The 22,623-nt window shown below is 31.5% G+C and overlaps 1 protein-coding gene across 5 annotated transcripts in view; it reads left to right on the top strand.

The window, feature by feature from the left end:
• The first annotated feature begins 313 nt into the window (after positions 1-313).
• Positions 314-22,623, top strand: part of LOC123534169 (uncharacterized) — a 42,381-nt gene continuing 20,071 nt past the window's right edge. The window contains exons 1-3 of one of the 5 annotated variants that reach the window (XM_053519335.1): positions 314-1,103; positions 16,236-16,291; positions 16,531-16,570. The gene's annotated coding sequence lies outside the window, so the exon portion shown is untranslated. Of the gene's footprint in view, positions 1,104-15,824; positions 16,292-16,530; positions 16,571-22,623 lie in introns of those variants that run through there. The other 4 variants (XM_053519333.1, XM_053519332.1, XM_053519330.1 and 1 more) reach the window with 4 other exon arrangements.

The following is a 22,623-nucleotide window of genomic DNA, read 5'->3' as shown; positions in this document are numbered from 1 at the left end:
TTTACTTGTTTGCTTCTGAAGTACAGTAATCGTATGCACGTCACTTTGAAAGTAATATCTGGAATATTGCTGCGGGACGGGCAATTCGAGGCATCCGCGTTTTTTTTTCTCTCACACATGTTGCGTTATTGGTGGTTTTTATAACTTTCTGTGACAAGAGTAATTTTTTTAAACAATTGTTGGGATTGAAATGTCATTTTTGTTAAAAAATAAAGGGTTGTCGTCAATATCTGACAGAGAATGCATTAAATGCAATGACGTAATCAACACGAATAAAAAATATGATAATTTACTTCCAAAGAAAGGGATGTTAAAAAGTGTATCTAATTTACATCAGTTAACGTAGGCAATTAAGTAAAAAATTTGGTATTTATAAATGTTTTTCTCTTCAACAATAAACATGTTTTAAACGCTTGATCCTTATAAAGTTACCACAGACTAGCGTTATCAGAAAAAAATTCTAAAGATTTATAAACGTTCTCACTAATCTCCGTATGGAATTAATGGAACTGACATTAAGCCATTGGTTATATTAAAACTTGTTCTGTTTTGTTGGACCTTGCTAATATAAGTACTATCTACGCATCGAAAATTAACAAGAGATGTTTCTACATTCATAGTTTCTGATTCGTCCGTTTCGGATCAGTGTATACGTTTTTGATGAATAATTTGCAAACATTAATGTGAAGTATGGTTATACCAAATGCCACTTTTATAAAACACAATTTGAGTTCATCTTTAAAGGTTTTAACGAAAGAAAAATAGTGAACAAGTCGCTGAACGGTTAGAAGGCTACGTTTTTATGGGATAGATACGCATTCGTTCAGGGTAAAGTGATTTGCGCTCCTTGAACAAAAGCTTGAATTGATGCCAGTTCTAAAACAAAGTGTTGTCCTACACTTGTTATGTTAATACGAATATTAGATACTTACGCTTAAATTGTTGTTGCATTCGACTATGTAAGTTAAAAACGTAATTGCATTGAGAAGTGGAGTAATAGGACAGCTTCCGATGAAACACAATTTTGAAATTTCAGAATATTCACTGTCACATTAACAACTGAAACACTTCTACAATTGGAGTGCCCTGATCAAATTTGACAGGTAAATATATATTTGTTAAAATTATGTTCTAGTTCATGAATTTAAAGGCGTACACTAGAATTCCGGGCGAAATTTTTCCCAATAATAGAATTTCTTCAAACTTTGGATATTTAAGGACAATCATCTAAGAAACAAAAATATACAATAAAACTCATAGGTCACCAGTATTGAAAAAGAGTAATCTGTCCTTGAAAACGGCATTTTCCCAATCTCATATACAGGGAATTCTAGTGTACGTCCTTAATTCAGATGTTACACAAGGAAAGCTACATAAGCCAGTTAGGCTTTTCCTCAAACAATTTTGAAAAACAAAAAGAAATCAAGAAATAAATAAATACAGTTAAACTTCGATGGCTCGAACTCGGATCTTTCGAACACCCGGGATCGCTCGAACTCTTCGCCCGGTCCCGAATTTATTCCTTCTTTATTCTATATAGTTCTACCTCGGATCGCTCGAACTTCGAAAATTCGAACTCTCGAACACATTTGGTGGTCCCCTTGGCTTAATTACAGTGATAATTACACCTATTCTGTCGAACAGACAATTTGTCGCCGGAATGGCTTGTGTTTACAAAGTTTTTCACACCTCTGCCTGACATTCGCCAAGCTTCCCCTTTAACCGGCGCGTGCGTAATTTTCACACGCTTATGTAATTAGCGTCGGTATACGACAAACAAATTAAACAAAGTGACTTTCGTTCATTGCAATGCTTTAATGGGCTTTGATTTATACGAATAAAATTATCTAAAATAATTGAGCAATGTCTGTCTTTACTTTTTTTTTTGCATAAAATCTGGAGATCTGATGTCAACTTTCATACTGCTTTAGCATGGCTGAACAACTTAGTAAAGGACCCGGAAACGGGTGGATAGCTAAGTCGGCTACTGGAAAGCAATATATTTGATAATACTTGTACTGAACTATGATTCATAAATGTTTGCTATTCATGTCTTTCTATTTGATGCTGTCTTCACCAAAATTCTTATAATTATATTAGTGTTTTATCTGTGTTTTATTTTCGTATCTATGTCATGTTTGAAAATAAATAATAAAGCATATTGCAGCGTTCGTTTTTTATTCATCATCATATAATACACACATTTAGGTACAGTATGACAATATATTACGATGGAAGGTTTGTAACACATCATGCCCTCGAATTCCCGAATTCAAAATGGCCGCCATTTGGATGGCTCGAACAACGGAAAACTCGAACTAACTTCCACTGGACCCTCGAGTTCGAGCCATCGAAGTTCGACTGTACAATTATAAAGATCTCCTCTAGTTTTAACGATCAGATGAATGTCAAAACAATATTCAAGTTTTAGTTATCTATAGCACTGTCAGGAGCAATAGTAGGTATGTTTACCGCCGACTGTTTTTCCTATGCTTTAAAGTTTTAAGTGTTGCATTTTGACTTTTTGTAGTGTAATCAGTACATGACAGAGGGTTTATATGAGGATATTACAAACGTTTCTACATAATTATAAACTATAGCTGCTATTTTAAAGTATATAATTAAAATTTAAGTTACAGTATGCATACACTTAATACCCATGTCTTCATTGAAAGTTATTATAATGACAACTTAAACTTACTGTTATACTAAATGTTTTGCTTTAATCAGCTTTAGTTTTATCGTGTTGCCAAGCGGAACGCAACGCACAAAGTCATTTCGTTTTCAATTTGCTTAATTTATTATATAAATTAATAAAGGATTTTTCAACAAATGTTACGTTATGACTATCAATATTATTCTACCATTTTTTTTCATATAGTTTAGTTTAGATTCACAAGAAAATTATATAAGGAGTCTTAAAAATAATATAGAAAGGCTGGTGCAACACACTAATTGATGTCAAATATTAACTATGCTGGTAATTGTCAAATGATAAATATATTACATGAGTGTCTTTCAATACTGAATTTATTAAACGTGTTCTGCCGTGCATTTTATCAATTGTATTCAACGAGTTTGATAAATGCAATATGGAAAGTCGATAATTATAATATTATTCTTTTCATCACATGTACGCTTGTCCTGCTGTAACGTCTCGTCCTTCTTTACCTATTATAGACCAAGTCGATCCGACTAACGTCTCCCATACTTAAAACGACGTCAACGGCAAAGTTTTATTACACCAGTGCAATACCAAATTTATGTAATGGCTTTATTTTACTCCCACGATATGAAACATATGATAAACGCTACTTATTTAGTGTGAACTGCGAAACAATAAATGTCAAATGTTAATTACTAAGTGCTCATTTGAATAAAAAAAACTGGATATATCAGTGAATGCATGCATTCTATAGATAGCTAGTGGCTTTCGGCACGAAGCCATGTCTCTTTCAAAACTGTTCCCTAAAAATTTGATTTAAAATTAACAATCTTCGGTCCCATGTTCGAAATAACCATTAATTTTGGCAAGTAGCTTTAGAAATTGAATTCTAACGTTTGGCATTAAGCATAAATTATATATCATATAGTATTTGGTATGAAGCATTATGTATTTGGCATTTAAAATTTTTCATTTGGCATTTAGCATTTCGAAATTAGTATGGCGCACCGCACGAGCTGCAGCCGTTGGAAGCTGATTGTGCATACTTACAATTAGGACGACAAATAAATGTTTATGTCTTAAATGTGATATGTGTACAGTATTTATAGTTGGTGCGCTTACTTTTCGTACTGGTTGAATTCTTTGAAAGCTGCTTGTCACTCTGAAAAATTGTACAAAGAAATCACTTTTACCCAACATAATTCCATTTTGAATGAAGCATCTAGAATGAGGGCCGAAACTGAATGAAGATGCGATAAAGATATATACAAATTTATCTCGGCATCTGTTGTCTTAAATTCTGTATGATATTTTATCAGTGTTTTTTTTTTAATGTATTTGTAAGCAAATATAAGCAAATTTATTATACCTCACTTTTGTCTACAATGTTAAAATCCCATTACTCGAAAAGGAGATATTTTGACTATTAGAAACATTTTCAACCTTTTTGACACGTGACCGAGCGAAAGTGACTGTCAGGTCATGTGACCGCGCTGATATTTTGAATGTCATATAAGGGCAAATAACTGCTTCAGTATTTTTAGCCATATGATTGCCTCCCTTGTAAACAATGTCATATTATAATGACGTCGCTATTCAATGTGTACACAACTGATTACCGCGCTAAAGATGAAACTGTTGAATTAAATGAATCAAAAACATTTTAAAAACTTTTTATGTGTTTAGTTTTGTTCGGTATAATAAAATGAATACCATATGGCAGCGTGTGTGACATTGATATTGTCAACCCTCGGAACAGAATGTCACCACTCGGCTTTCGCCTCGGGTGACATTCTGCCCTCGGGTTGACAATATCAATGTCACACACGCTGCCATATGGTATTTATATAATATTATCAACTTTTGCTTCCAAAACGATTTGACTTTGACAATTTTTTCCTTCCATAAACACTAACATGACTTTTGTGTTTTATTTTCTTAAACTGTTTTTTATTTTATGTAACTACAATTTGAACTGTATCGTTAATGGTGTACAAGTTAAATAGGATGGTAGCAGTTAATTAGCAGTTAAATACACCGAAGACTCCCGCCCGGTATTTATACCTTTCTAAAGTTTCATAGACGAAGAAATATATTGAAACGTGAAATGTTTGTAATAATGTCATGAAGTCAACTGGACGTCAGTGAACATTTACAATTATGCTAAAAATATCTGAAAGCGCACGCTGATATTCGTTTTTGATTAAACATATTATGCATCACATGTCAATTTACGGCGGTGAGAGTTTTCACTAACATCTATATTATAGGAATTTTATATATGCAAAAATGTCACAAAACTTGTTTACTATACACTCCCATTCTCGAAACTTGTTTGAAGATCAGTCTAGCAAAACAAACAATCAAGCACAGGCTGCAATCATTTTAATGGATGAAACTTGATAAGTATCTAAATTAAATGAAATTCGACAGTTTTTATCCAAACGTTCTTAACTTTATTAAACAGTCGGTTATTCAGCTAAACCGTCATGAAATTAATACTTGGACCGTTTCACATCTTCGTCCTGTTCAAAAATCTAAAAACCGCTTCTTCTTAAAGTAAGTGCCCTTTCAATCGATGTCAATGCAGCATAGAAACTGCACGAATCTTTTGATCTTTGGTGTTGATATGCATGTGAAGAAAAAAGAAACGAAAGATGACAAAAACGTAACGTCTATTGCAGGAACATCATTGAACCAATATTTTAATTAAAAATCATTCATTAAACACGATCTAACTCGTCATTTGATTTTCCGCACTTTTTGTAAAGATTTCTTCATGGTTCGCTGTATGATCGTTTGTATCATCCTACAGAATGTATAAGTATTAATATTTTCATTAATTTTCAATTTGTTTATTGAAAAGAACTAATTAAAATACAATACAAAAGAAGCGGATGATTCACATTAAAAATATCTAATTTGGATAGGTCATGATGACGAAATGCAAAACAGAAATAAAATATTCCTACGCTGATATGTTTTAGACTATTTGGCAGTAAATGTACACCATAATATCACACACCCTTTCTCACATTCAGTGGGAAAAACAGTTTTCTTGATCTCTATTTTGTAACATTGAATTTCATTTAAAAACAATATCATGGACAGAAATGAAATGGTTAACAAGGCACCGTATAATTTAAATATCAGCATTTTCGTGACAAAGTCAAAATGTCAGCTCCTAAAAGATTCTCTAAGAAATAAGAATTATGTTATTTTATTTTGCTTCCCCAAGAAGCGGTCTACTGAAAATTAATAAAAGTTCGTATATGGGGAACAGGACTGTTTCATCACTAAAATTATAGAACTTTGCTTGTAGCCATAAACTTCAAACGGATATGCGTATAATCAGTAGATTATCTTATATAATAACTTAGGTAGACAATAAGGTAATGAGTTCCAGTTAGTTACTACCTTGCCTATTGAATGCTCATATCATATTTACTAAGCAATAATTATTATAATATTAGAATTAACATAAATTGCATTTTCTGGCATTGTATATCAATTTTGATATGCACTATTATCTCAGACGATTGTTTTCAGTGATATGAGTACTCTTGCATCTCTGAACTAGATTATATAATTTATCTCTATCACTTAACTTACCCGTGTATCTTAGAATTGATTGATGTGAGAAAATTATTATAACATGCATGCAACATTCATTGCAGGACCCCTCAATTATGATTGCAGCATCCTTCAATTATGCAAATGATCCATACATTTTTGTATTTTGTCTGCAGTTTGATTTATGATCTTTTATCAGCTGTCATGTTAAAATTAATGACAAGCGTAATTTATGAATCTATTTCAACAACAGTTTTAGAATTTTGATATTATTCCATCAGCAATTATCAGCCTCTGTATATTCCAAAATATATTAATATAGATTATTTGCACTGCTTTAAAGAAAATGCTCGTTTCATAATCATACTAAAATTCAACTTTAGAAGGTGGAAATTTCTTGTGGCGTAATTAAATAAGAAGTGAGAAAAACATGTAGAGAGTATGATGATTTGAGGGAGACATACTTTGTTCCACCATGCATTGAATTTCGAACCTAATTTTCATATATTATAGCTAACTTAACAGTTTAATGTATTTTTCATATATCCAACGTCAGCGAAATGTGCCAAAAACGCAGCAATATAGTCTAACCCTTGAAAATAAAATACTTTAGATATACAGTTCTGTAAAAAAATTATATATGTATATGCTTATGAAACAGCTTCACATTTGTTTATCTACGAACTTTTCGACGTGGTGTAAATTATTTTTTTGCCGCCATTTATAGTCTGCAAATTAGTGCACACATACGTTAATATTTTTAAATTTCCAGTCTTGATGTATGATAGTTTTGGGCTTCTGTCGGAGCTAGTGGGTGTGGGATGTTGCACGTTTCATTACCACTCATGAACAGACACAATCAAACCAATTTTATTATTATATTGCTTGGTTGCATTCTGCTGATCTTCCAAAGGATCTTTGAACAGATTTTATTATGTTTTTGTTGCTTCATAATAACAACTTTAAAACCTTGATTAGCAACTGCGCCATAGAACTCGCGAGATTATATAACATACGTTGCAGATAGGTGTGACGAAATAAAGAATACATTATATCAGTACGATAAGCGTAGATTTATACATTTGTTCATAGGAATGCTTTTATTTTATACCCTTAATATGATGGGGGACGTTTTTCTCATAATAATACAAATTTATACAGGACACACCTTTATTTCACAATGAAAAAAAGTTTATAAGAGATCAATAGTTAATTCATGTCAAACATACTCAAAGTTGGTCAAATAATCATACTTGTTCTTTTTTTTACTGTAGATTCCGAAATATGTGCTTTACATAAACACCTAATACAGATGGTATGAATAAAGTCATTTTGATCATCCAATAATTCAGGAACCCCTTGTTTACAAAATTTAGTCGGATCCCAAAGGTCCTATTATACTATATTGCTATACGCAAATTCAATAAACTGAAACACAGTTTGAACAAGTCGTGCACACTGAATATGATAACATGTGTCGTTTGTTACACATGCAGAATCCCTTCAAGTACCCTTTAACTTTATCATTATATTATTTTATTCAAGGGTGATTCGGATGCAGTGGTCTAGTGGTAACATATCTGGCTACGAAACAAGGGTCGTCACTTTGAGCCCATTCTTCTCCAACTAAAATTTCTAACACTGGGATAAGAGTGCATTACAACTGATACGCTAGCTTCTGGAATTGAGGTGTCTTCTGTGTTTTGCACTGTCCTGCAACTGAAATAACTAACACTGTTCACGTTCCGTATTTGTGGGTTTTATACCTGACACGCTAAGAAACCAGGGAAGCTTCTGGAATTGAGGTGTCTTCTGTGTCTTGCAGAATTCTCTAACTAAAATTGTTAACATTCTTCATATATGGGTTTCCTTGGTCGACTATAAATAAGGGTAAATCAACTATACAATGTACACAGACCCTTGTAAAGAACACCTGAGAATTTTGTAACTTTAGCCAAAATATATTTGTAAATGTTGGATTTAACATAACGAACTTAACATGTCAAGGCCATAATTCATACTCAGTGTCTAATTTTCTTTAACTCACCTTTAAACAATATATCATCAAGACCTTTAAGTATGCAGTAGTATCCACTATGTTCAATAAAAAGAAAAAAAAATATTGTAAAATGGATAGTATAACCACCAAACATGCATATAACGTAACCGACCAAAGTCAGGCACGTTTTTTATTCTCTGATGTAAAGTTTTTCCATTTCTCTCCTGATCAATTACGTTGAACAATATTATATTGGATAGCTGTCATGTTGTCAAATAACGATTTATCGATTAAGTAATTACAATATAAATGATTCAGATAGCTGGGTGCACTTAGCGAAAACTAGCTTTTTATTGGCGTATTTTTTCATATCTGCAATCAATTTAATGAATATTCATTAATCAACAGATATTTTGAAGATACTTCTGATATTATATTAATTTGTTTTTGTTTTTTTTTGTATTCAGTGTTTCATTGAAGTGGTAACTGTGAATTGTGTTAAGACAATTCTCTGATGCAGACAATCAGATTTAAATAATAATATGAATTTGCTGGTATATAAATATTAGCACGGAATATTCTAAAATTCTCATCAAAAATATATATATCAGTTACACCACATAAGAACATAACATTCAATCCCAATATTTACATTGCTACCGCATTTGCAACGATAAACTAAGTTGAACGATTATTTTTTTTAATGAATTCACATTTCTATGACGTCACGTTGAGGTGTTACAATAAAGAGTCCACTGCCTTTAAACTTGATATATTTTTGTTTGTATTTTCCAAGCTTTGTACGTCAGAGTCATCAGACTTTGCTACATTAAAATTTTATCAGGGCATAGACACTTCTTTTATTTATTCATCATTTTCAATTTGTTTAATGAATAAAATTAATTTAAATTGCAAAACAGCAAGGTTTCTCTCTTCATTTCAATAGTTAGGGTCACGATGACATTATATTAAACACATTATACAAATGCAAAATAAAAACGTACAGTCAAAAGCGCGTGACATATCATTCATTATTGAAACATGATACGGTAAAAAATCTCCCTTAAATGCATCTGGTAGGAAAATATTCAATATTTCAATGAACACTGGTATATAGTATTAATTTTGTCTTTTTATAACGCAACCACTGAAATCAGTGTCTCTTCAAAGAGTAAATACTGATAAAGACACTTTTCTTGTGCCATCTACTTAAAAAGTAAAATCTACATCTCTGTATAATAATTATTATTTTCGAAATAAATATGTTTAAACTAATAATATACATATTTATTATATACCTATATAAATTCTGTAAAAAATCGGCCTGTATTTCAAAAGAAAATTTGAACGGGCAGACAAAGAATACATATTGTACCTTTCGTACTGTGTGTTGCCGGACTACTTTCATTGATATGCATGACCTGACACAGTTCTATAAATAGCATGCATAAACCATTTTAGCATTGATAAGCTTTGAAAATTTATTTCAATAACAAAACAATAAACAAAAAGGTGGAGGTATATAATAAAAGGGTCATTATAACAGTAGTTAGATTTGGGATTTTGTATTCTGCTCTCGTCGGATCCGCTCTGCTAAAAATTCACTCGAGACGTATACAGCATTCCCGAGAAAGTTACTATTATAATAACCCTATTATACATAGAGAAGAGTATATGATGAACTTTTGGTGATGTTTCTATCTGGTTTGGTGTCAGTGGTCGGACCATTGGAAACTACAGCTTTTATCTCAAAGTTAAGATGGAAATTTTATTCAAACGTTACGTTTCTTTAGTACGATTTATTAGTACGTACAGACATAACCAAACAGTGGGTACTGTTGTCGTACTTGCTTGGGCTCTATGCTTCTAAAGTTATTTTCTAAAGGGTTCATTGGAGAGTGTTTGCTTTCAAACTAGGAGGATTTAGACTATTCTTCCAATTTTACGGCGTTAGATTTCACTTTCTAGCGTACATTACGGTGAGCCAGTCTACTACTTGCGCAAGTAAGTTTTGAAATCCTCTAAAAAAACAAATATAATGTAATACTATTGTTACCAATGTTGGAAACTGTTCAGTTATTAATAGCAAAATAAATAGATATATATTTACTATTGTCGGTTCGCAATATTCAAAGATATATATGCATACGCATTGAATCACGTTAAAATATATTTCGTTCTATTAAATACATTTATTGTTTAATTGGTGGTTCGTTTGCCCCGTTCGCTTGGGCAACGGAAGATCTATGGAATAAGAAGAGCTTTTCCGAGATGTTCGATTGTGCGTCTTCTGTGAAGATCTTCCGTGTCTACTACCCGATAGTCGGAAGTGAATCACGTTATTAAAACAAGGCAGCAATTCGACATATAAAACTTACAAATTGAGTAACAAATACAATGTATAGAATTTCTTCTTCAAATAGCACATTAACAATAAAAATCTCTGAAAAAAAACACATTTAAAAAATATGATATATTTTTCACTTCTGGCAGTCGTCCGTTCGATTGAGATTTTCTATTAAAGCTTTTCCAAAGTGTCTCGAAAGCTATTCTCTTGGGCGAAAACGAACGGGGCAGTTGGCAAACAAGCTTTTCAGGTGAGGTTGGTTCTAGCAAAAATGTTAAGATACCAATTTGGAAGCTTTCACCAGGGCCAAGTTCGGACTTTGAGCCAAAGACTCCAGTGTACAATTATTGCAGTGGTAGAAATTCAGTAACTAGGAGATGCTTGGGTCTAAAGTCTTCGGATTGGCGGTGGTTGATCATATCCCGAAGATGACGTATTGATTTTGAGATCATAAGATCGTGGTTACAGTGACCTTGACCAGGAAAACAGTTTTCAGACTATAACACAAGAAAGCTTAGGCCTAGGATCTCTAAACTTGATAACGAAGGTTGGCCATTACCAACAGAATGATGACTCCTAATAGGTCACAATGATCTGCGTCAGGGAAACTGTTTTTCGTATATAGAACAACCTATCATATAACCAGAGACATAGATGCCCCTGATATAACTTTAAAAGGAGCAACACTGGACTGGTTTCTTTTTTAAAATAAGCCTACTCGTATAATTAGTGTCCGTTTTTATTCGGCGTCGCTTTCTAAGCCAACTTTTGACCTACATAAAGAACCAATAAAGGTTGTAAATTTATGATTCTTCAACCAGTAAAAGCAGTGGCACTGGACAGAAATAAATACATGCACGTATTTAATGGGCTGAAATTATTATACTGTTTCACAAGTTTTTCGACACATTTAAACAGAGTATTACATAGATACAGTTGATACTGTCTCTAATGACGTTTGTCCAAGAAGCACAGACAATTACTGTCGACAGGAGGTATTGATACAAGTAATATTATTGAGTTTCACCTGAATATTGATTGCTTTTAGTAGAAAAATCTTAGAACTCCAAATTTGTTTAACTATTTATCTATAATGTAGCTAACGGGCGTGGTGAGTTCGGCTTGTATCCTGTCGATTAATTTCCACCGCTTGATTAAACTAATAGTAATAAATGTAAGTGTTCAGTATGACTTTGATTTACACAATACCGTCTACTTGCTGGTATATATACCGAAAAAAGACCGATATTCAGTATTTATTTAAAAGTGTACAGGAATTTCGAACTCTTTCGCAAAGCACCATAATTTTGTCAAGAAGTAATGCATTTCTTATGTAAGCAATGCGCGGGAGACTGCCCTATATCAATAAATTGAAATCCAACACTTTCAATAAACTTAATCCCCACCAACGTCGACTATCTTTAAAGATATTTCTGGTTGCTAATAATCTGAATGCTTTTCTTCTAAAAATTAGATACTGTTAATTAAGTTTATAGTTCCAATGAACTATATTGTCCAGACGGCGGATTTGTATTATAAAATTGTTAATTTGTGTATCAGGTAATAGCATTCTGGGTCGTGTTTAAAGTATGCACGGATGCATTCCATGTCCCCACACAACAGGATAATAAATCTTAAATTATACAAATGACTGTCCTGAAAAATGTTGTTATTTTTCAGGTGTGTCTTTTAAAAAATTGTACAGACAACACAATAATATCAATGAATACAGATTTTTAATAGATAGACTGATAAACAAATCCGTATTTCAAGATTTTTGGAAAATTCTAGTTTGATGTAATTGAAGGCGCTTAGTAATAGTACGAAAACAAAACCATTTGCATATAGAAATGGTTAAATAAGAATTAATCTTAAAAAAAAAGAGAAAAAGAAGCTTCACAAAAAATCTTTCATCCAGTCGCGGAATATTTGATCCAATATATTATATTTTAACTTAATAATTTATAAAGGTAGTATATTTTTTATGCTAAATCATGGTTAACTTGTTACATTTCATGAATAGTAACTACGTACAGAAATGCTGCCTCTTTTATACATTTCTATAGATGTTTTGATTTCATGCTGATGTTATTACAAATTTGTCTTTTGAACTTTACATGTAAAGCGTATATAATATTCTAATTTCACGTTAGTAACCATGTGTAGTTATTTAATCTAAAGGGGTGAAATTCACTCCGATATTGTCATTATTAAATCTGCATGAAGGATGAAATTATTTATACATCAAATATGTTAAGATATATTCTATTTCAAAAATACTTTGAATAATTTTGAATAGAACTACCTCTAAGTTTTTCCCATGAAATATGAACTACGATAATAAATCATCCTTTTTATAACACACGATTATTTAAAGCGTGAAATTTTATTACTGTCTGGAAGCGTGAAAGACCTCATGATTTACCGGTTGGAATGGATTAAATCAGGCGTGGAGTCGGTGGAGTGGTTCCGCTCTTATTTGTCTGGCAGAACTCAGTCCGTTCATGTGAATGGAGCAAGGTCTGATTTCAGCTCGGTTGTTTGCGGTGTTCCTCAGGGTAGTATTCTTGGGCCTTTACTGTTTTTAGCCTATGTTAATGATATGAAAATAAGTATAAGTTCTTTTTGTAAACTAATTCTTTACGCAGATGATAGCGCCTTTTTGTTTTCTCATAAAGATCCTTCTTATATCAGTCACGTCCTTGGCAAAGAATTAGAAAACTGTAGCAAATGGCTGATTGACAATAAACTTTCTTTGCATCTTGGGAAAACGGAATGTATTCTTTTTGGATCCAAACGAAAACTCAGTAAAGTCCCAAACTTTAGCATTAAATGTAATGGTCACGAGATCAAGTCTCAAACTTCAGTTAAGTACCTAGGTTCGTTTTTAGATGCAGACTTGTCCGGTACATCCATTGTAGAAAATATTGTCAAAAAAGTGAATAATAGGATTAAATTTTTATATCGTCAACAAAGTTTTTTAAACAAATCTCTCAGAAAAACTCTTTTTAATTCTTTGATACAATGCCATCTAGATTATGCATCAACCTCGTGGTACTGTGGTCTTACTAAAAAGCTGAAGAGTAAACTACAAGTGGCTCAAAACAAAGTAATTCGTTTTATTCACAATTACCATTGTAGAACATCTCTTTGCGTCGCAGATTTTAAAGATCTTGGTTTTTTGAATATTGAATTCAGGTGTAGACAACTGAGACTGAATCATGTCTATAAGATTTTCCATAACAAGTCTCCCAGTTACATGCATGAACACTTTACAAAATGCAGTGATATCCATTCTTAAGGGAGCAGATCACATTTAAATTTTTATACGCCACAAGTCGATGGGTTTACCTCAAATTCATTTTATTACAATGCAGTTAAGGACTGGAATAAGTTACCAGTTGACATAAAATCAGCAAAGTCCAAAGCTACTTTTAAGAAACTTTTAAAGAAACATCTATTAACAGAAATGGAAAGAGGTGAGAAATCTTTATATATATATTTTTAACTAGTTTTGTTTCAACATTTTTATGAAATTAGTGTTAAGTATTTGTGTTATCATGTCAATTCGTGTAGAAAGTTATTAGACTCTTAGTTTCTGCATACGTTTGTATCATGGTGTCATTGATTTTGTAAGACCTACATAATATGCTTATGACACATACACCTAAATCTTTAAAGTCACTCATAAGATCATGACTTGTTAACACCTTCGTATTCAAAAAAGGAATAACGTTTTAAAATGGAATGTATCTACCACTCTATAATATGTAATATGACAACGTAAGATCATTATCTAATGATTTCATTATCACTTTTATACCATCATGTGACAGTTCTAAGTAGAGTAATTAGTCACTTAAGATCTAAATGTTACAGCATGGACCCCGTTGGAAATAAGTTTTTGAATGTAAATACCAAAGCTTTACGGGCAATCCTGTGCACTATCTTCTATTTGAAATCATGAATACTGGTATTACAACTATCTAGAGGTGATATCGATATCTTTTACATTTTATGTTTCAGTAACTATATATTCAAAGCAAGAATAACATCCTGTATATATATATTATATGATAGATGACTTAACTATTACAATTGTGATATCTGTGAAATACTGTGATAATTTATTATGCTTTGTAATTTGTTTTGACATGAAGTGCACAAATAAAATTATTATTATTATTATTATTATTATTACATAATACTAACCAGTCAATATAAGTGACGTCATGAAACTTGTAACGACATCAGACATGCTTGATACACTGAAAAACTTCACTGTTCAAAACTAGTAAATTCAACATGAATAATACGTAAATAATGAAGATAAACAACCAAATTATAGTGAAATAATGCAGTCCGTGACCGGTGTAAGACAAAAAAAATATTAAAGGTGAAAATGGCCTCATATCTGTACATGTACCTTTGTTGAAAAATTCCGTCACACAGGTTAGGATTTAATAATATATATATATATATATATATATATATATATATATATATATATATATATATATATATATATATATATATATATATATATGCAAAAATATGTATTATATCTAGAGAATACACATACATGTATAATCTCAGAAATCTTATTAATAGTTGAATGATTGTTTAAATGTTTAAAACCCAATATTCAGTTCAACACTGTTGAAAAATGATAATGATTATACATAATAAAATGTAATATCATAACCATGTATATCGTTATTATAATGATTGCCTTAAAAAATGTTGATAATAAGATTGAAAACAATAATATGAAATAATTTACTGGAAGTGAGAAACAAGATAAATTGAACAGATGGACATGATTATGTGCTTTGTTAACTACATTCCGTTTGTCTGGATGTCAGTCACAAAGTGAAATTCCTAAAAATTTCATGGATAATGAGCTGTTTAGATTAGTTACACTAAGTCTTCACACGATGTTTCTGACATAAACATCAGAAATCGCAACGAAATGTACAATTAAGACTTCGTTCTAAAAAGCATTTTTAAATTCAGCATATACTGAACACTGGGATGATCTGCGTGTGTAATACAAGGACCCGGGGGATATTATTTTGAAGATATGACCTCTAGTACTCCAAATGACTTCTTGAAGAAATAAATTACAAAGACTTGCTAGTTTCTACACATCGAAAATTAACAAGAGAGCACCTATGAATGTTTACTACATTCATAATTTCTGATTCATCCGATTCGGATCAGTGTTAACGTTCTTTTTTCATGAATAAGATGAATAATTTACAAATATTAATATAAGTATCATAATATAATGTTTATACCAAAGGTCACTTTCATAAAACACAATTTTAGTCCATTTTAAAGGTTTAAACGAAAAATATTGTGAATAAGTCGCTGAACGGTTGGGTCGCTACTTTTTTATGGGATAAATACTTACTTGATCAGGGTGAAGTGATTTGCGCTCCTTGGATAAATTTCATGTTAGAAGCTTAAGTTGATGCCGTGTTGTTCTACATGATAATACAGCCCTTTTGACGCACGAATGAGAGTTAGTTACGGTTAAAATGTTGTTTCATTCGGCCATGCAAGTTAAATACGTAATTGCTTTGAAAAGCGGAGTAACAGGATCCAATTTACACAGCTTCCGATAAAATGGAAAATTAATATTTCAGAATATTCTCTCTCACTGAAATAATCACGATTGGAGTGTCCTGATCAAATTCTACAGGTAAGTATTTATTTGCTGTGTTATGTTGTAGTTAAAACTAACATAATAATATGTTGTTTCACCAATTTAATTTGGATGTTGTTGTTTTTTGTCAATTTGGTAAACCAATAATTTTTTCTAAAACTATTATGTAAAACGATTAGAAATTAAGAATTAAATAAACATATTTATATATGGTCTCCTTTAGTTTTATTGACCAGACGAATGATAAATAGTTAATCACATTTCGTTTTTTATAGCAACAGTCCGACGTTTCTGTCTAGTACGGAGTAATAGTAGGTATGCTTTCCAGCCGACTGTTTCTCAGATACGTTTTTAAGTTTTGCAATTGGTAATGTGTAAACAAACTTTTTGCCGTGTATTCAGTACATTCCGTATGGTTAGCAAACGTTTCTAGATATTAAAATATAACTGTTGTTAAACTATATAATTAGAATTTATGTTACAGTATGCATACGCTTACTCGTATCTTTATTGTATGTTGTTGTTACGTTAATGTAATGGTATAGTACCAACTGTTTTGCTTTAGTCAGCCTCAGGCTTATTATACTGCCATGCCGAAATCAATCCTCATTTCATTTCATCTTGCAAATAGAAATTAGTAAATGAAGTAACACGACTATCATAAGATGATTATTTTTTAATAAATGTTACGTTGCACTGTCAATATGATTGAACATATTTCTAATTCAGTTTTTAGTTAATTATTTTTTAAGACAATATACGTAAGGACACGTAAGGAGGTAGAATACCTTCAGTTGTCACAAGTGTAGATTCAAATTAATAGAACTGAAGCAAGTTATTGTATTTAGTATAATCCAGTGTTTTAGCTGTTAAAATCTCAAGTTCTTTTATGTCTTACGCCTCAAGTACAGTTTATATCCAGGTTTGAAGTACATGACCCGCCGTTATTTTATATTGAAAGAAGAAGAAAACTATAGTATTTTAACACTTACTATTTTATTTTGTTTACAGTGTTATCCGTAGAAGTCTGTGTAGTTTATAATTTTATCAGAATGCTTTCTAACCCAAGCTTAAAATGTATATGTCGCGGGGCTCATGTTTAGCGAACACCTTACATGGTATCTTCTTTATTTGAACTTTTAAAGTTACCATGGCAACAGAGATGTTCAAAATATCTTATATCTTGTTTTGTATCGTAATTTCATAGACAATTTTAGGTAAGTTTATCTTTTTATTTAATTTGGCTTCAAGACATTTCATTTTCAAAGAAAGTAATATGTTTTGTTTTACTTGCATTTATTTAAAAACAAATAAAACTTTAAAATACTTACATCAGCGCTCCTCATCTGATTGTTTTATGGAATAGATATCGTGCTTGCAATTATTATTTTCATGGATAGCGTTGAAAATACAGATAAAAAGCTGAAACCGAGTTGTTTTTCATAGACCGGTATCAACGCCTTTAAATTTTGCATTTAGATATATCAGTCACGGGGTTAGTTTCCATGGTAACATTTTATTATTTCAAGATATCACTAGTGTCTACTGAAATGTACAAGAACCAAGTGATCGATGGAAACAAAAAAAAATAGGTATTACAAATCAACCTGTTAAATTTTTATTAGAAAATAACCGGAATAAATAACCTTGCACCCAGCAATATCCCACAATATTCCAAATAGCAACAGTAACCATCGCCCATTCTTCTACCTTTTGCATGACATTTGAATATAAATATTTAAAACCGCAAAGTATTGATCAATATTCAAAGCGAAAAACTCATAAATATTTCTGCAAATTATGGCTGCTTTAGAAATAGCTCAAATAAAGTAAAATGCTTAGAATTACATACTTTAATATGAAAGCTATTAATTTTGCGCGATAACCGACACCTAACGCAAGAGCTATTGAATGCTATGGAAGGCCGGTGCGCCATGCTAATTGCCAATAGCTAAATTACAAATATTGACTGCCAAATGGTTATTGTCAAATGATAAATGTTAATTGTTAATTGAGAACTGCTAAACAATAAATGCCAAATGCTAATTGATTAGACTAAGTGCTAATTACAAAAGAACTGATAATATTAGTGTATGAATTTATCCGTTAATTAGTCATTGGCCTTTGTTACATAACTTTGTCCCGATCAAAAATATGTTTCTAAACATTTCATGTAAAATGCCAAATGCTAAATCTAAAATATCTATTTTATTGCTAAATGATAAATGCTAAACATCAAATTTTTTAACTATATGAATTAATAATTTCTATTAACTTTAAATTATTAAAGACATATAATATTTTACTAGTGTGATCTGAACAATAAAATATTCTACTGGCCATAAGAACATTAGATAGAAACTGTTAACTCTTAATAAAATACGAAAAAAAGCTTTTAATATAGGCAAAGTTACGTAACCAAGACAAATGACTATTTAAAGGATGAGTTCATACACTGATATACAGATCAGCTCACGCGGAAAACCCACTTTCCGTTTTTCGTCGAAGGAAAAATCTTGCATAGCGAGGAATTCCTACGAGTACTGCCTAATGCTGACTCGGAGTACCGACTGTTACAGTTTTATTACTTTAGCGGAATTTTGTCGAGTCACTCCGAGAAATTACTTGACGGAACTCCGGGTCGAAACTACTCAGGTAACACTATAATGATTTCTGGTACTTTATGGCCACTCCGCGCGACTCCGAGTCTGTAATAAACAATAAATCGATCATTTCGAGTGTCGCGAAATGATTTGATGAAACTTCGAGGCAGTATTTCCTAACTTGGACGGATTGTTTTTATATAATTAGCTTGTTCTTTTAATTGAATGAATGAAACTGTTGAGAATTTTGATACTGAAATAGTTTCTGACCATGCGAATTAGATTAAGATGTATATTCATGTATAATAAACTAAATTATTAATCATACGAAATTAAACACACTTTCAAATCACCGCCGTTAAAGGCAACTGATTTGTTAAATTTTGATATTTAAATATTTTCTGACTTTGCGAATTAAATTTAGAAAAAATGTTGTGTAATAATTTATGCATTAAATTAAGAATAATTTATAAATAGATAAACTTTAGAATAACATCCGCTAAAAGTAAATTGTTAAGTATGATATAGAAATACATGCAAGTAAATTTATGTAGAACGGACTAAATCATTAATCATATATAATTAAACGAAATTCCAAATGAGCGCCGTTAAAGGAAACTGCTTTGTTAAATTTTGATATAGAAATAATTTCTGACTTTGCCAATTTAATTTAGAAATAAAGTCATGAAAATGCACTAAATTATGAATAATTTATAACTAGATAAACTTTAAAAATACGCCTGCTAGAAAAGTAAATTGTTAAGTATTAAGAATTATATAAAACAAGACAAAATTTCAAGTAACTGCCATTAAAAAATTGTGATTTGTCAAATATCATATTGAAATAGTTTCTAAGAGTGCAAATTAGATTTAGAAATAAATTGATGTAAAATGGACTAAATTAGAAACTATATAAAACTAGATAAACGTTAAGATAATGGCCGTAAAAGAAAAGTGACATTTATTAATTAATGAAAATTATAGGAGAAATGATTAATTTTCATTATGAAAATGCTCTTTCTTTAATGTATTTATTTGGAAGGAATTATAAATAGGATAAAAATACTACTGCCGTATCCACTCCAAAAGTGATGAAATGTCATAAGTAAACAGAAAAATATGGTTTATTTTAAAGTAAGATAAAAATACTACAGTATTATTTTTATTTACAAATACTGTGTTATTTCGCTTATCACTAAGTAAAATATAATCACCCTGCTTTGAGTAATCTGAAATCTGTCCTCGAAGTTACTCGAAGGCCCTTTTAAATTTGTATAGGTAATTAATTATTCGTCTCGGAGTCACTCGAAGGAATTCCGTCAAGTGGCTCGGAAAGAAAGGAAACCAATATAGGTGTGTATTCCGCTAACTGGATTTCAACTCGAGTCACTTCGAGGATTTCCTCAAGATCGAGTGACTTCGCACAGATAGCGAAACTCATTGACGGAAAATGGCTGACTCGAAGAAACTTCGAGTCGGAACCTTGGTTCTCGTTTTGGCCATCCTCCGAGGATCGAGTAGAATGGGTTTTCTGCGTGAGCTGATCTGTTTTCAACTCTTTTAATAAGCACTCGACAATAAGCATTTGACATTTGTTGTTTCTCGTTTCTCAATTAACAATAAGCATTTATCAGTATTTTTATCTGGTGCACTTACTTATCGTCCTGGTTAAATTCGTTGATACCCGCTTGTCACTCTGAAATATTGTGCATACCAAACATAATTTCAAGTGAAACAAAGCACCTAGAATTAATGTCGAAAATGAAAGATTCAGTGAAGATATGTACAAATTTATCTGTTGTCTAAAAGTCTTTATGGCATTTTATCAGTGGTCAAAATGTATTCTCTTAAACAAATATATTATCACAAAATTTTTGACATTGTACAATGTCCTCCTTCCGCAAACAGTTATATGCTGTTAACAAAAAACTGTATTTTCATTTTATGTTACTTGAGTTTGAAGTATATACCTTTAAAGTACAAGTTAAATAGGATGGTAGCAGTAAATTAGTGTCTCGGGGAGGGGAGACGATGCCCAACGTCGGTAAACATACCGAATACTCTTCTCTGGTATTTCTACCTTATTAAAGTTTATTATACGAAGACAAACTATTGGAACGTGAAATGTCCTTAACATATCATAAAGTCAGCTAGACGTCATTTAACCTTTGTAATTATGCCAAAATATATGAAAGTGCACGGTCATATTCTTTTTGTTTGATAATATTACTATTATACATCCTATGTCTGTCACCTGGCAGCTTTGAGGGGTTTCATTTACGTCCATATTGTAAGTTTTTTATAAGCAAAACGTCATCACACATTACACTATATACACTACCACTCTCAAAACTTGTCTGAATTCTTAATATGTTTAATCAGTCAAGGAGACAACCAAGCACATGATGTGGTCATCTTATGAAATGAATGTTATTACATGTAAGTATTTTATGTTGAGGTGTTAAAAATTAAATTAATTCTGCATTTTCTATCAAAACGGCCAGAACTTCATCAAACGCTTGGTTATTCAAAAGCCAACCCCTCGTAAAATTATATCTTGGCCCGTTTTACACCTTAATCGTGTTCAAATACTTCTCTTCTTAAATCAAGTGTCTTTTCAATCGATGTCAATGTAGCAATGCTTTTTAGAAACTGCACGAATCCTTTGATCTGTGGTGTTGATATGCATGTGAAGAAAAAAAAACGTAAAATGATCAAAACATAACGTCTATTGCAGTGGCCTTCTTAACCCTTTATCAATATTTTAATTACAAAATCATTCATCAAACACGATATACTTCGTAATTTGATTTTCTTCACTTTTTGTAAAGCTTTCTTCACGGTTCGCTGTATGATCGTTAGTATCATCCTATTGAATGGCAGCTATTAATATTTTCATTAATTTTCAATTTGTTTATTGAAAAGAACTAATTTAAAATACAATACAAAACAACGATGTTTCACATTAAAAAATATCTGATTTAAAAATGTGGTGGGAAATGTCATGATAACGATATGCAAACTGAAAAAAAATCCAACGCTGATATGTTATTCATTATTTGGCAGTAAAAGTATACCAAAATATCACACACCCTTTCTCGTATTCAGTGGGAAAAAAGTTTTCTTGATTTCTATTTTGTAACATTGAAAACGGTATTACGGACAGAAATGGAATTGCTAACAAGGCACCGTACAATTTTAATACCGATATTTTCGTGACACGGTCAAAAGTTCAGCTCCATAAAGATTTTCCAAGAAATAAGAATTATGTTATTTTGTTTTGCTTCGGCAAGAAGCTGACCACTGAAAAATAATAATAGTTCGTTTAGGGGAAACAGAACTATTTCATACAAAAATATAGAACTTTTGCTTGTGGGCATAAACTTCTTACATTGTATATAATAATTATCTAGACAATAAGATAATGAATGCCAGGTTGACTGCTACCTTGCCTATTGAATGCGCATGCCATATTTACTAAGAAATAAATATATGAGAATTAGTCTAAATTACATTTTCTGGGATCGTCGTCCAACAAGTATATATCAGTTTTGATACGTACTATAAACTCAAAGGATTGTTTTCAGTCCTGTTACTGCATATGCATCACTGAACTAGATTATATAATTTTTCTCTTTCACTTCACGTTTTAGTGTATCCTAAAATTAATTAATGTGTGAATATAATTTAAACATGCCTGTAAAATTCACTGCAGATCCCTCGGTTATTACTGCTGCATCTTTCAATTACGAATGAGGCATGTAT

Source organism: Mercenaria mercenaria, chromosome 12 (genome assembly GCF_021730395.1).
Source record: "Mercenaria mercenaria strain notata chromosome 12, MADL_Memer_1, whole genome shotgun sequence".
Taxonomy (NCBI): Eukaryota; Metazoa; Mollusca; class Bivalvia; order Venerida; family Veneridae; genus Mercenaria; species Mercenaria mercenaria.
This window is presented reverse-complemented; position numbering and strand designations above follow the sequence as displayed.